This window comes from Gobio gobio (assembly GCF_949357685.1).
Source record: "Gobio gobio genome assembly, chromosome: 10".
NCBI lineage: Eukaryota > Metazoa > Chordata > Actinopteri > Cypriniformes > Gobionidae > Gobio > Gobio gobio.
The window spans coordinates 55,436,201-55,448,998 of NC_137116.1; the positions used below are offsets into that span (position 1 = coordinate 55,436,201).

Sequence of the window (12,798 nt, forward strand, 5' to 3'; positions counted from 1 at the left end):
GAGCTTCTGTGAGCGTTAATGTCATTTATTTATGGCCCTTTATTTCAGAACATTTGTATTTTTTCATTCAAAAAAATCTGCAATAAACTGCTGATTATAATATACAGTTCCAGAAAAACTAAAGCAAGCGACAATCCACCTGTCACTCAAAGTGGCCACGCCCTTAATTATGCAGAACTTTAAGGCTTTATATAATGTAAAGGAATGAGTTATAAAATCATTCCCCCGCTCACAGTCGTCATTATTAGCCGTAGAGCCCAAAAGCAGAGTTTGTCCCAGACTGTAAACATGTGTTCTTCTGCTGTAAAGTTGGCCATTTTAACACGAGCTCAATGAGATTCTGCTCCTCTAGTGGCCAGACCATGAACTGCAGTTTAAGGCCCTTCAGTATCGGCTGAGGGAGAAACTGGGGCTGTCTGGCGGCCATTTTGAAAGCTGTCTGAAAACTTTCACCAAAAGAGTAGCCCCTTAAATGTGCATTTTTAGATGTTTAACCCTTTATTTTCGATACGTATAACTTCTCACTGCAAAATTAAGAGATTAATGTGTAGACTTTATAACCTGGATGTGGGAAATAATTAGGTCTAGGTACCCTTCACTCCCTTAAAAGCTGGGAAGAGCCAAGACATTTTTTAATATAACTGAGGATGTCTTGAGGGCGAGTAAATCATGGGGTAGATTTAATGTTGGGGTGAACTATCCCTTTAAGCCTTCTGTGATTTATTAAAGACATCCAGCACAAACAGGAAGATGCTCACACGCACTGCCGTTTTCAAACCCAATGACCTTCCCTCCAAACAAGCCTTTACAACATCTTCAAGAGGAGGAGTACCTGAAACAGATGTCCTGGGGCAAGATGGGACACGCTCTTCAACCGTCTGATCTTTGGTCTTGAGTGGCGAGGCTGCTCAGGAAAGTCTCCGGCAAACCATCCAAAGCCAAAACAACCATCGCCAATGTTTCATGATAAACTAGTTCAGACTGAACCATCTGTTTCTGACCGAGTGTGTCCATTAACACACACCTGATGATTCACTCCAGGCCTGTCATGCCTTCAGTTCACTTCAGAGTAACAGTGTGTGTGTGTGTGTGTGTGCTAAACGCACTAAAGCGCCTGCTGGGCCACTTGCCATGATGATCGCATTAGGAGCGATGTGTTGAGTTATCCTCAGCACCGGTTCTGGACACGTTCCGGAGTATTAAAAGGTGAACTGTGATCATAAAAAGGAAGTTTGAACCAACTTGATCAGGGATTCAAAGTCAAATGTGAGGATAACACCTGTTCAGTGTTTACCGTCCAAACAAACGCATTAAACACACACGTCACACGCCTACAGCTTTAGCTCACACGCTCACACACACACACACACACACACACACACACACACACACACACACACACACACACACACACACACACACACACACACACACACACACACACACACACACACACACACACACACACACACACACACACACACACACACACACACACACACACACACACACACACACACACACACACACACACACACACACACACACACACACAAAACCTAAACCTACCCAACACACACACACAACACCACTAAACCTAAACCTACCCAACACACACACACACACACACACACACACACACACACACACACACACAACACCACTAAACCTAAACCTACCCAACACACACACACACACACACACACACACACACACACACACACACACACACTACCACTACCACTAAACCTAAACCTACCCAACACACACACACACACACACGCTTCAGCTTCACACTGATGACAGGACAGGAGTTTAAAGAGAAGATAAAGTCAGTTTTTGATTGATTCATTTCTGTTGTAGAAACTGACTTCAAAATGTAAAAAAATTTTTTTGCACAAAATGAAAACAATAATGTAAATATTATTATTACAAGTGTGAATCAAAAAAAAAAGCGCATTAAAAAATAACAAGCATGATTTCCATCTCTTAAATGTTTTACTCATAATTTAGACTTTTTAAAATCTAATTTCAGCTTTTTATCTCATAATTAGGACTTTTATTCATAATTTAGATTAACTCATAATTTTGACTTTAAAATTTTGTCATTTTGCCAAAATTTGTCATTTTTATCTTTTAAAACTTTTAAAATCATATTTTTAACATTTTATCTTAGAATTAATAATAATAATAAATAATAGATTTTATTTGTAACGCACTTTACATATTTATTTTCATATTTTTGACTTTTTATCTAATAATGAGGACTTTTAAAATCATATTTTTGACTTTTCATCTAATAAGAACTTTTAAAATCATATTTTTGACTTTTTATCTAATAATGAGGACTTTTAAAATCATATTTTTGACTTTTTGTCTAATAATATGAACTTTTAAAATCATATTTTTGACTTTTCATCTAATAATAAGAACTTTTAAAATCATATTTTTGACTTTTTATCTAATAATGAGGAATTTTAAAATCATATTTTTGACTTTTCATCTAATAATAAGAACTTTTAAAATCATATTTTTGACTTTTTATCTAATAATGAGGACTTTTAAAATCGTATTTTCAACATTATCTCTTAATTATGACTATGATAATTGAAATGAGCTGATCAGTGATAGTTGAATATTTAGTGTCCCCGACTAATAAATAACTAATAAAGAAATATGTGATTATATTAGCCACTCTTCTCTCAATTGAACACATTTTAAAATGATCACTTCATGCACAAAAACTCATTACAACCATTGTTAAAATAAATACATGAATAAATATAATAAAAAAATTATAAACAATTTAAATACATTTAAAAAGTACTAAAAATACATCTAAAATTTTTATAAACTATTCGATTATAAACTATTATAAAATATTTTTTTATATACAAATACAAAAATAATTAAAAAAAGTTGCAATAGTATATACAAAAATTATTACATAATAAATATGAGAAATGTGCACTCTCAACTTGTCAAACCGCAAATTAAAAACTTTTTCTGAAAGCTTCTGCATGTTCAATATAGCAAATTAAATCTAATAATTTAAAATAAATACAAAATATACATAATACTAAAATAACTGATTATGTTTCATAACTTTTACAAAAATATGAGTAATATGTATTTTCGACTAGCAAAAGCCGTTCACTTGTGGAGCTTATGCGTGCATATGATGTGTGAAGGCGGCTGATGTGTGTCTGGCAGAGGAAGGGAAAGCGCTGGACTTCAGCTCTGGACCAGTCTGATTAGCAGCTGTATTACGCTACAGCTAATCCTGGATGATCCGGCCAAAGCTCAGGCCAAGCAGGAGAGGAAGGACAGTGAGCCAACACTCTTCCTGTGGCATTACGCTGGCCTTTCTAGGGGTGGGGGTGTAATAACAGTGGAGATATCACGATAAGCTGTGCCATTGCTTTTAAAGGCGTCCTATAATGTCCTATAACTCACAAATGAACGTGAGGCTATATCACCACAGCGCTTTATCGTATTCTGACCAAACTTGGTGTGTGTTATGCCAACCATGACCTGAGGCGACCTGCAGCGTTTCGGTGATACAAAAAAATTGCCTATTTTTGCTTATAACTTCTGAACGCTCTTTAGTTTCGGGGCATCACGCCGAGTCATACGATGCACAATTTTCCCATATCAGCCATTTTGGGCGTCAGCCATTTTGAATTTGATCAAAAAATTCTATATTTTACAAACGCAATAGCGTATCGTTACGAAACTCGTATGCGTCTTCCGCACCTTGTGGTCAAAAGTTGTAACGTATTCGTATATCGTATTCTGACCAAACTTGGTGTGTTTTATGCCAACCATGACCTCAGGCGACCTGCAGAGTTTCAGCGCAGTGCCACCTAGTGGTCCGGAGATACAAAAATGTGTTGTTTTTGCTTATAACTTGTGAACGATTCAGCCAAAAATCTCTTTAGATTCTGGCCATCACACTGAATCATACTATGCACAATTTTCCCATATCAGCCATTTTGGGCGTCAGCCATTTTGAATTTTGTCAAAAAATGCGATATTTTACAAATGCATTAGCGTATCGTTACGAAACTAGGTATGCGTCTTCCGGACATTGCGGTCAAAAGTTATAACAATTTACAAAAATGCTAATAACTTTTGATTTAATTAGCCGATTTGTATTGAAACTGATCATAATATATTCCTTGACTCATGACGAGAACAGAGATTCCAATGTTGCCATATTTGGCAAACCTTCCCATCCTCCATCTTGTTATTTGTTAAAAACCTACTTTTTCAAACTCGTCCTAGACCGTTTGTCCGATTTTGACCAAAACCCAATCGCATCATCTTCAGAACGTGCCGACAAAGAGTTAAGGAACTCAAGTCGATTGGTCAATCCGTTCTCGAATAACCTGCGAACAAAATCAATATAGTGCCCGCAAAAATGAACGTGAGGCTATATCACCGCAATACTTTATCGTATTCTGACCAAACTTGGTGTGTGTTATGCCAACCATGACCTCAGGCGATCTACAGAGTTTCAGTGCAGTGCCACCTAGTGGTCCGGAGATACAAAAAATTGGCTATTTTTGCTTATAACTTCTGAACGATTTGGCCAAAAATCTCTTTAGATTCTGGGCATCACACTGAATCATACGATGCACAATTTTCGCATATCAGCAATTTTGGGCGTCAGCCATTTTGAATTTTGTCAAAAAATGCTATATTTTACAAACGCATTAGCGTATTGTTACAAAATTCGTTACGCTTCTTCCGGACCTTGTGGTCAAAAGTTATAACAATTTACCAAAATGCTAATTACTTTTGATTAAATTAGCCTATTGTAACAAAACTGGTCATAATAAATTCCTCGACTCATGACGAGAACAGAGATTCCAATTTTGCCATATTTGGCAAACCTTCCCGTCCTCCATCTTGTTATTTGTTAAAAACCTACATTTTCAAACTCGTCCTAGACCGCTTGTCCGATTTTGACCAAAATTGAATCGTATCATATTCAGACCGTGCCGACAAAGATTTATAGTTATGGATTTTGCATCGATAGACGAAACCGTTTTCGTATACCGTAGCGACGAAAATGAGGCATGATGCCAAAATGACTCTTGAGGCTGTATCTCTGCAATACTTTGACATAATGACACCAAACTTTGTGTGTGTCATTGTCACCTCACTCTGAACACACAACATCAATTTCGTAACTGCGCCACCTATTGGTCAAAAGTGATAAACCATTAAATCATTATTATTAGTGACTATATATAATTGTTAGGGATGCCACAATTCTCAATATAATATTAAACCGTTCGGTACGGCACTCACGGTTCAATACGTGCTTGTGAATTGCGTTTTTTTCGGTTTCACATTTAATTAATTATTTTTCTACAAATTCTATCATTTGCCTCCATCCCAATACTGAACAACACGACATACATTCACATCACAGGTTAGTGTTAGAGTTATACTCACTGAACACTAGAGTTATTCACAATCACCAAAGTTCATTATTTGCATGCGTTTTAAAGCCTTGCCGGTTAAACATTTCATTCACGTGCTTATGCGGTTTTAACATGAGCTTTTCCGAGCGCGCGCACTAAACGCCTGTCAAACACACGATTACTGGACTAATCGTCTTACTGTGCTAATACTGTCAAATACACACAAGGTTTACATAAACACAGTCGGTTATGTCTAAAGTGAAAGTAAAATCGCGTGTCTGTATATTAGATGCACGCAGGTCTTTAATTGACAGCGGCGCAGCCTATAGTGAACACGCTGTCTTTAAAGGGACAGTTCACCTCTAAAATGATGTCATTATTTACTCTAATGATGTTCCAAACCTGTATTCATTGCTCGATGACAGAATTTAAATTTTTGAGTGAAATATCCCTTTAATGTTAATACAACAACAAAAGACAAAGAGAAAATCACTCACTGCTCTTGACTGAAAAACTTTAATACAGCAGCTTTAATAAGAATCAGTGTATATTTTATAGTGACGCCTATGTAGTGTTTTAGTTTTACATTCATTCATTCAATTTCATACTTAAATGCTGCTGTACAGCTCTGAGCTGCCAGTGTAAATCTTTATATATATTTAATATATATTATCCAATACACTAGGAATGTGTACAAGGGTTTTTTAAGTAAAGATTTAAGTTTAAGTAAGGTTTTTTGATTCTTTTAAAGAATAAAGAAAGAGTATTGCAATAAAAAAATAGTCTTTTTTCTCTTTAACCTCTTGCTGTTCCTGTCGCCTAAGAATAGAATAACAAAAAATGTGTGACAAGCCATCAGAACCGAACCGAAAACCGTGGTTAAAAACCGAGGTATGTATTGAACCGTGGACTAACTGTAGTGTTGCATCCCTAATAATTACACAGCTATTTTACCTAAAATGATCTTAATAGGTGTTTAATGGCTCATTGTTGCAGTTAGTCTGACTCTCGGCCATGTTGGCGTCTATTTTTTCTTTTATTTCAGCTTCACTTTAACGAATGAAAATGATTTTAAATAGTTTAAGTTTTAATTAACAATAGCAACCACACACAAAACATGCATCAAACAAAAATCACTATTAAATTCATTAAAAATCTATTTTTTGTTGAGTTACCCTCAATGCTGTTACTTCCTTCAGGCTACAATATCATAATATAGTGAAACATCCATTTTGCACCTGGAAAAGCGCCAACTTCCTGTCTAGGTAATCAGGTGAATGGTTAATAAGGGCTCATTAGATCTTATTCTCATATTAAGAGCCGTCGGGGGACAGTTATTGTCCCGTCCTGCTGTGGAGATGCTCATATACCTCAGCAGAAGTGTGTTTGCTAACAGAACCGTGATGATGTGGACATGTGCAGACCAGCCCGTGGCAGTGAAGCACAACATCTGGGATTGCAGGAAATCCTAAGAAGCATCTTGGCATGTACCAGGTGCACGAGAAGTCAGGAAATATACCGATAACATGACACGTCTATTAAACACCCTGCCAAATACAGCTCGAGAGGGTTTGACTTCAGCAACGCAATGAAACCTCCTCCACCTCCACCACCACCACCCAGGAAGATCAGTGAGGAAAAGCCCAAACCCGGTCTTGTGACATTCCCATGCATGACCAAAGCATGATCTCAGTATTACCACACAATACTTCCATTAATGAACATAATCTCCTTCCAAGCTATTCTTTTGCTTTTAATTCTAAAAGGTTGTAATCTGGGTTTGGTGCTAAAAGAAAAGTTGATGAAGGGTCAATTATAGCATGCATTATAAACACTACTGACGAAAATTAGGTAAATTAAATTAAATCTAGAGCCCTATGAAATCCGTTTAATTAGTTTTAAATGTACTTTTTGGGACTAAATTAAATAAAATTCAAACAAAAATCATATCTAATTAATTGAAATCATGAAGGAGATCTTATTTTATAAGATAAAATGTTGAAAATATGATTTTAAAAGTCCTCATTATTAGTTAAAGTCACAAATATGACATGCTAAGTCATAATTAAGAAATAAAATGTTGAAAATATGATTTTAAAAGTCCTCATTATTAGATAAAGTCACAAATATGATATAGTCATAATTAAGAGATAAAATGTTGAAAATATGATTTTAAAAGTCCTCATTATTAGATAAAGTCACAAATATGACATGCTAAGTCATAATTAAGAGATAAAATGTTGAAAATATGATTTTAAAAGTCCTCATTATTAGATAAAAAGCTGAAATTAGATTTTAAAAAGTCTACATTTTGAGCAAAACACACACCAAGACATTTAAGAGATGAAATCATGCTTGCTATTTTTTTCATTCACACTAATAATACAAAACATTTACATTATTGTTTTCATGTTGTGCAATATATATTTTTTTACATTTTTAAATCAGTTTTTACAACAGAAATGAATCAAAAACTGACTTTATCTTTTGATCTAAAACTAAACTCATGTCCTGTCATCAGTGTGAAGCTGAAGCATCGGTGTGTGTGTGTGTGTGTGTGTGTGTGTGTGTGTGTGTGTGTGTGTGTGTGTGTGTGTGTGTGTGTGTGTGTGTGTGTGTGTGTGTGTGTGTGTGTGTGTGTGTGTGTGTGTGTGTGTGTGTGTGTGTGTGTGTGTGTCTGTGTGTGTGTCTGTGTGTGTGTCTGTGTGTGTGTCTGTGTGTGTGTGTGTGTGTGTGTGTGTCTGTGTGTGTGTGTGTGTGTGTGTGTGTGTGTGTGTGTGTGTGTGTGTGTGTGTGCTGGAGGGATAAAGAAATAAACAGCCCTCTGGGAAAAATGGTTCCAGAATCACAAGCATAGATTATTGTGTGCATGACAGACAGAAAGAGCCCAATAAAGGAGTCACGATAACCGGATGACCTTTGCTCTTCTAGCAGCTGTGTGTGTGTGTGTGTGTGAGTGTGTGTGTGTATCAAACACTGTGTGATGTGGGTCAATCACATCTGCTTTAACACCGCAGGAGAACATGAGCAGAAGTCAGTCAGTTAATCTGATGCTGACCAGTCGCTGTAGTCCAGGCTAAGCTCCTCATCTTGACATGGTCAGAAATGACCCAATGACCAGAGAATCCCACAAACTAATCCAAGCAAGACCGGTTAAACAGCTTTAGCTTCCGCAAGCATGTGTTTGGCAAACAGTGACAGCAAAGACATTATATTCACACAGCTCAATCTCTTCTCTTCTGACATCTGATAAAGATCAGATATTCACACAGCACACTATAACCTAAAGGCCATCCTCAGATACCTGCAGGGGTCAAATCATACAGGTCATGTGATTCTAATAAATCTGTCCAGCTCTCAGTGTGAAGTCTCTCCAGCACATCTCACACACTCTCAGGGAGAGACCCTTCACGATCTCAGCCATGTGTGTGTGTGTGTGTGTGTTCCTACAGGAGTGTTTAAGACCAGCTACACACTCCATCCATCAACAATATCGAAATATCATAATCACTGCAATAATCATCCAATCAGAGACTCTCACGCATTTGCCTATTCAAATTCACACACACAATATATACATAAAATAAAAAATATACATAGATTTCTATGTTAAAATTAGTTAATTAAATCTCTAAATTAAAGTATATAGAAGAATCCAAAACCAAAAGGTTAATAAATAAATATTTTTAAATTATTAAGATAAAAAATGTATTTAAAAAAAGTTAATTAAATCTCTAAATTAAAGTTATATATATATATATATATATATATATATATATATATATATATATATATATATATATATATACACACACACACACACACACGTAAAATATATAGAAGAATCTTGTAAACTATTACAATAATACATAATATATTATATAACTCACAATTGATTTTATCTATAAAAATCTCTAAAAAATGTATTTAAAAAGAGTTAATTACAATGTTTTCAATCTCTAAATTAAAGTTTATAATATATATATATATATACACACACACACACACACACGTAAAATATATAGAAGAATGCAAAACCAAGAGTTTAATAATAAATAAATATATATTTTAAGATATTTTATAAACCTCTAAAAAAGTATTTAAAGAAAGTGCATAAAAATGTGTTTAGTTAATTAAATCTCTAAATTAAAGTATATATATATAGAAGATTTAGAAACCAAGAGTTTAATAATAAATAAATAAATATTTTTTTAAAATATTACAATAATATATTTTTAAATACATACATATACATATATATATATATATATATATATATATATATATATATATATATATATATATATATATATATATATATATATATATATATTTATGTTTAAAAAAAACATTAAAATTAGTTAAGTTAATTAAATCTCTAAATTAAAGTATATATATATATATATATATATATATATATATATATATATATATATATATATATATATATATATATATATATATATATATATATATATATATATATATATATATATATATATATATATATATATATATACAGTGAGGAAAATAAGTATTTGAACACCTGCTATTTTGCAAGTTCTCCCACTTAGAAATCATGGAGGGTCTGAAATTGTCATTGTAGGTGCATGTCCACTGTGAGAGACATACTCTAAAAAAAATATCCAGAAATCACAATGTATGATTTTTTTAACTATTTATTTGTATGATACAGCTGCAAATAAGTATTTGAACACCTGTCTATCAGCTAGAATTCTGACCCTCAAAGACCTGTTAGTCTGCCTTTAAAATGTCCACCTCCACTCCATTTATTATCCTAAATTAGATGCACCTGTTTGAGGTTGTTAGCTGCATAAAGACACCTGTCCACCCCATACAATCAGTAAGAATCCAACTACTAACATGGCCAAGACCAAAGAGCTGTCCAAAGACACTAGAGACACAATTGTACACCTCCACAAGGCTGGAAAGGGCTACGGGGAAATGGCCAAGCAGCTTGGTGAAAAAAGGTCCAGTGTTGGAGCAATCATTAGAAAATGGAAGAAGCTAAACATGACTGTCAATCTCCCTCGGACTGGGGCTCCATGCAAGATCTCACCTCGTGGGGTCTCAATGATCCTAAGAAAGGGGAGAAATCAGCCCAGAACTACACAGGAGGAGCTGCTCAATGACCTGAAAAGAGCTGGACCACCGTTTCCAAGGTTACTGTTGGTCATACACTAATGAAATCATGCATGGCACGGAAGGTTCCCCTGCTTAAACCAGCACATGTCCAGGCCCGTCTTAAGTTTGCCAATGACCATTTGGATGATCCAGAGGAGTCATGGGAGAAAGTCATGTGGTCAGATGAGACCAAAATAGAACTTTTTGGTCATAATTCCACTAAACGTATTTGGAGGAAGAAGAATGATGAGAACCATCCCAAGAACACCATCCCTACTGTGAAGCATGGGGGTGGCAGCATCATGCTGTGGGGGTGTTTTTCTGCACATGGGACAGGGCGACTGCACTGTATTAAGGAGAGGATGACCGGGGCCATGTATTGCCAGATTTTGGGGAACAACCTCCTTCCCTCAGTTAGAGCATTGAAGATGGGTCGAGGCTGGGTCAACATGACAATGACCCGAAGCACAGCCAGGAGAACCAAGGAGTGGCTCTGGAAGAAGCAGATCAAGGTTCTGGCGTGGCCTAGCCAGTCTCCAGACCTAAACCCAGTAGAGAATCTGTGGAGGAGCTCAAACTCTGGCCAGAAACCTGACTGATCTAGAGAAGATCTGTGTGGAGAAGTGGGCCAAAATCCCTCCTGCAGTGCAAACCTGCTGAAAAACTACAGGAAACCTTTGACCTCTGGAATTGCAAACAAAGGCTACTGTACCAAATACTAACATTGATTTTCTCAGGTGTTCAAATACTTATTTGCAGCTGTATCATACAAATAAATAGTTCAAAAATCATACATTGTGATTTCTGGATGTTTTTTTTTTTTTGTCTCTCACAGTGGACATGCACCTACGATGACAATTTCAGACCCTCCATGATTTCTAAGTGGGAGAACTTGCAAAATAGCAGGTGTTCAAATACTTATTTTCCTCACTGTAGAGATTATATATATATATATATATATAATGTATATATGATATGGTGGGTTATATAATATATTATTGTAATATTAAACATATTTATTATTAAACTCTTGATTTCTGATTCTTATCTACAGTGAGGAAAATAAGTATTAATAATTCAATTAATAATTAATTAATTAAAATTCTAAAATATGTTCCAAATTAAAAATAAATACATTTGAGTGGAACAAGGTGCCAATTTAATGTAAAGTCACTTGAACAGCCCTTTAAAATACAATAAGCACAATAATAATACTAATAAAAGCAGTTTTTCATAATCAGTCTCTGATGCAGGTTAATGAAGAGTTCTGAGGGGTCAGGACTGGACTCCAGCATGTCCTGCTCTGGTGCTGGTCATTGTTCTCTCTCACACACACACACACACACACACACACACACACACACACACACACACACACACACACACCTAAAGCGCATCTTCATCAGATGTCGCACGCGAGATAAGAGCGTCATAAAGCATCATGTCCAACATATGAAGCTGTTATATATGAATTATGCATGTTGACAGGACAGCATCTGCTGGCGCACACGAGTGCAATATGTCTACTTATAATATATTATATATGCATGTGTGTGTGTGTGTATATGCATGTGTGTGTGTTTGATTTACCTTTCTGAGGCACTTGACTGAGATGATGATGATGATGATGATGAAGGTGTCACTCCTTCGATAGGTTTTCCTCCACTTGAAAGTTGCAACAAATATTCCCCAAAACACGTAAAATATTCTCAAACATACTTTAGAAATCACGCGCAAATGTAGCGAGCAGAACCGAAGCCGGTCGTCGGTGCAGCGGCCGGTAAACTTCCTTCACTCGGTGGGTTTGTTCGCAGGTTAAACCCGCGGTCCGCGTTACACTGGGTCGGTGTGTGTGTGTGTGTGTGTGTGTGTGCTGAGTGTCCGCGTGTGTGTGAAGTTTCTCTCGGTGAAGTTTGAGCTGTTACTCACATGATTCTATCAAACACAGGCGGTTTAAAACACGCGGATACATCGTAGCGCCGCTGCTCGGTCACACGCACGGGCGCGCGCACACGCTCTCTCTCTCTCTCTCTCACACACACACACACACACACACACACACACACACACACACACACACACACACACACACACACACACACACACACACACACACACACAGTCTGGCATTTGACATTACAGTGTACAATAGCCTATATTACAACATTTTCAATTATGATCATAGTTACAAATTTATTTTTATTCACTTTTTTTTTTT

At 36.0% G+C, this 12,798-nt stretch overlaps 1 protein-coding gene across 1 annotated transcript in view; it reads right to left on the reverse strand.

Annotated features, from left to right (window-relative positions):
• The window catches only part of igsf9b (immunoglobulin superfamily, member 9b), a 97,314-nt gene extending 84,736 nt beyond the window's left edge, over window positions 1–12,578 (reverse strand). Inside the window, exon 1 of the mRNA XM_079827637.1 lies at window positions 12,171–12,578. The gene's annotated coding sequence lies outside the window, so the exon portion shown is untranslated. The remainder of the gene's footprint in view (window positions 1–12,170) is intronic.
• Window positions 12,579–12,798: the final 220 nt, after the last annotated feature.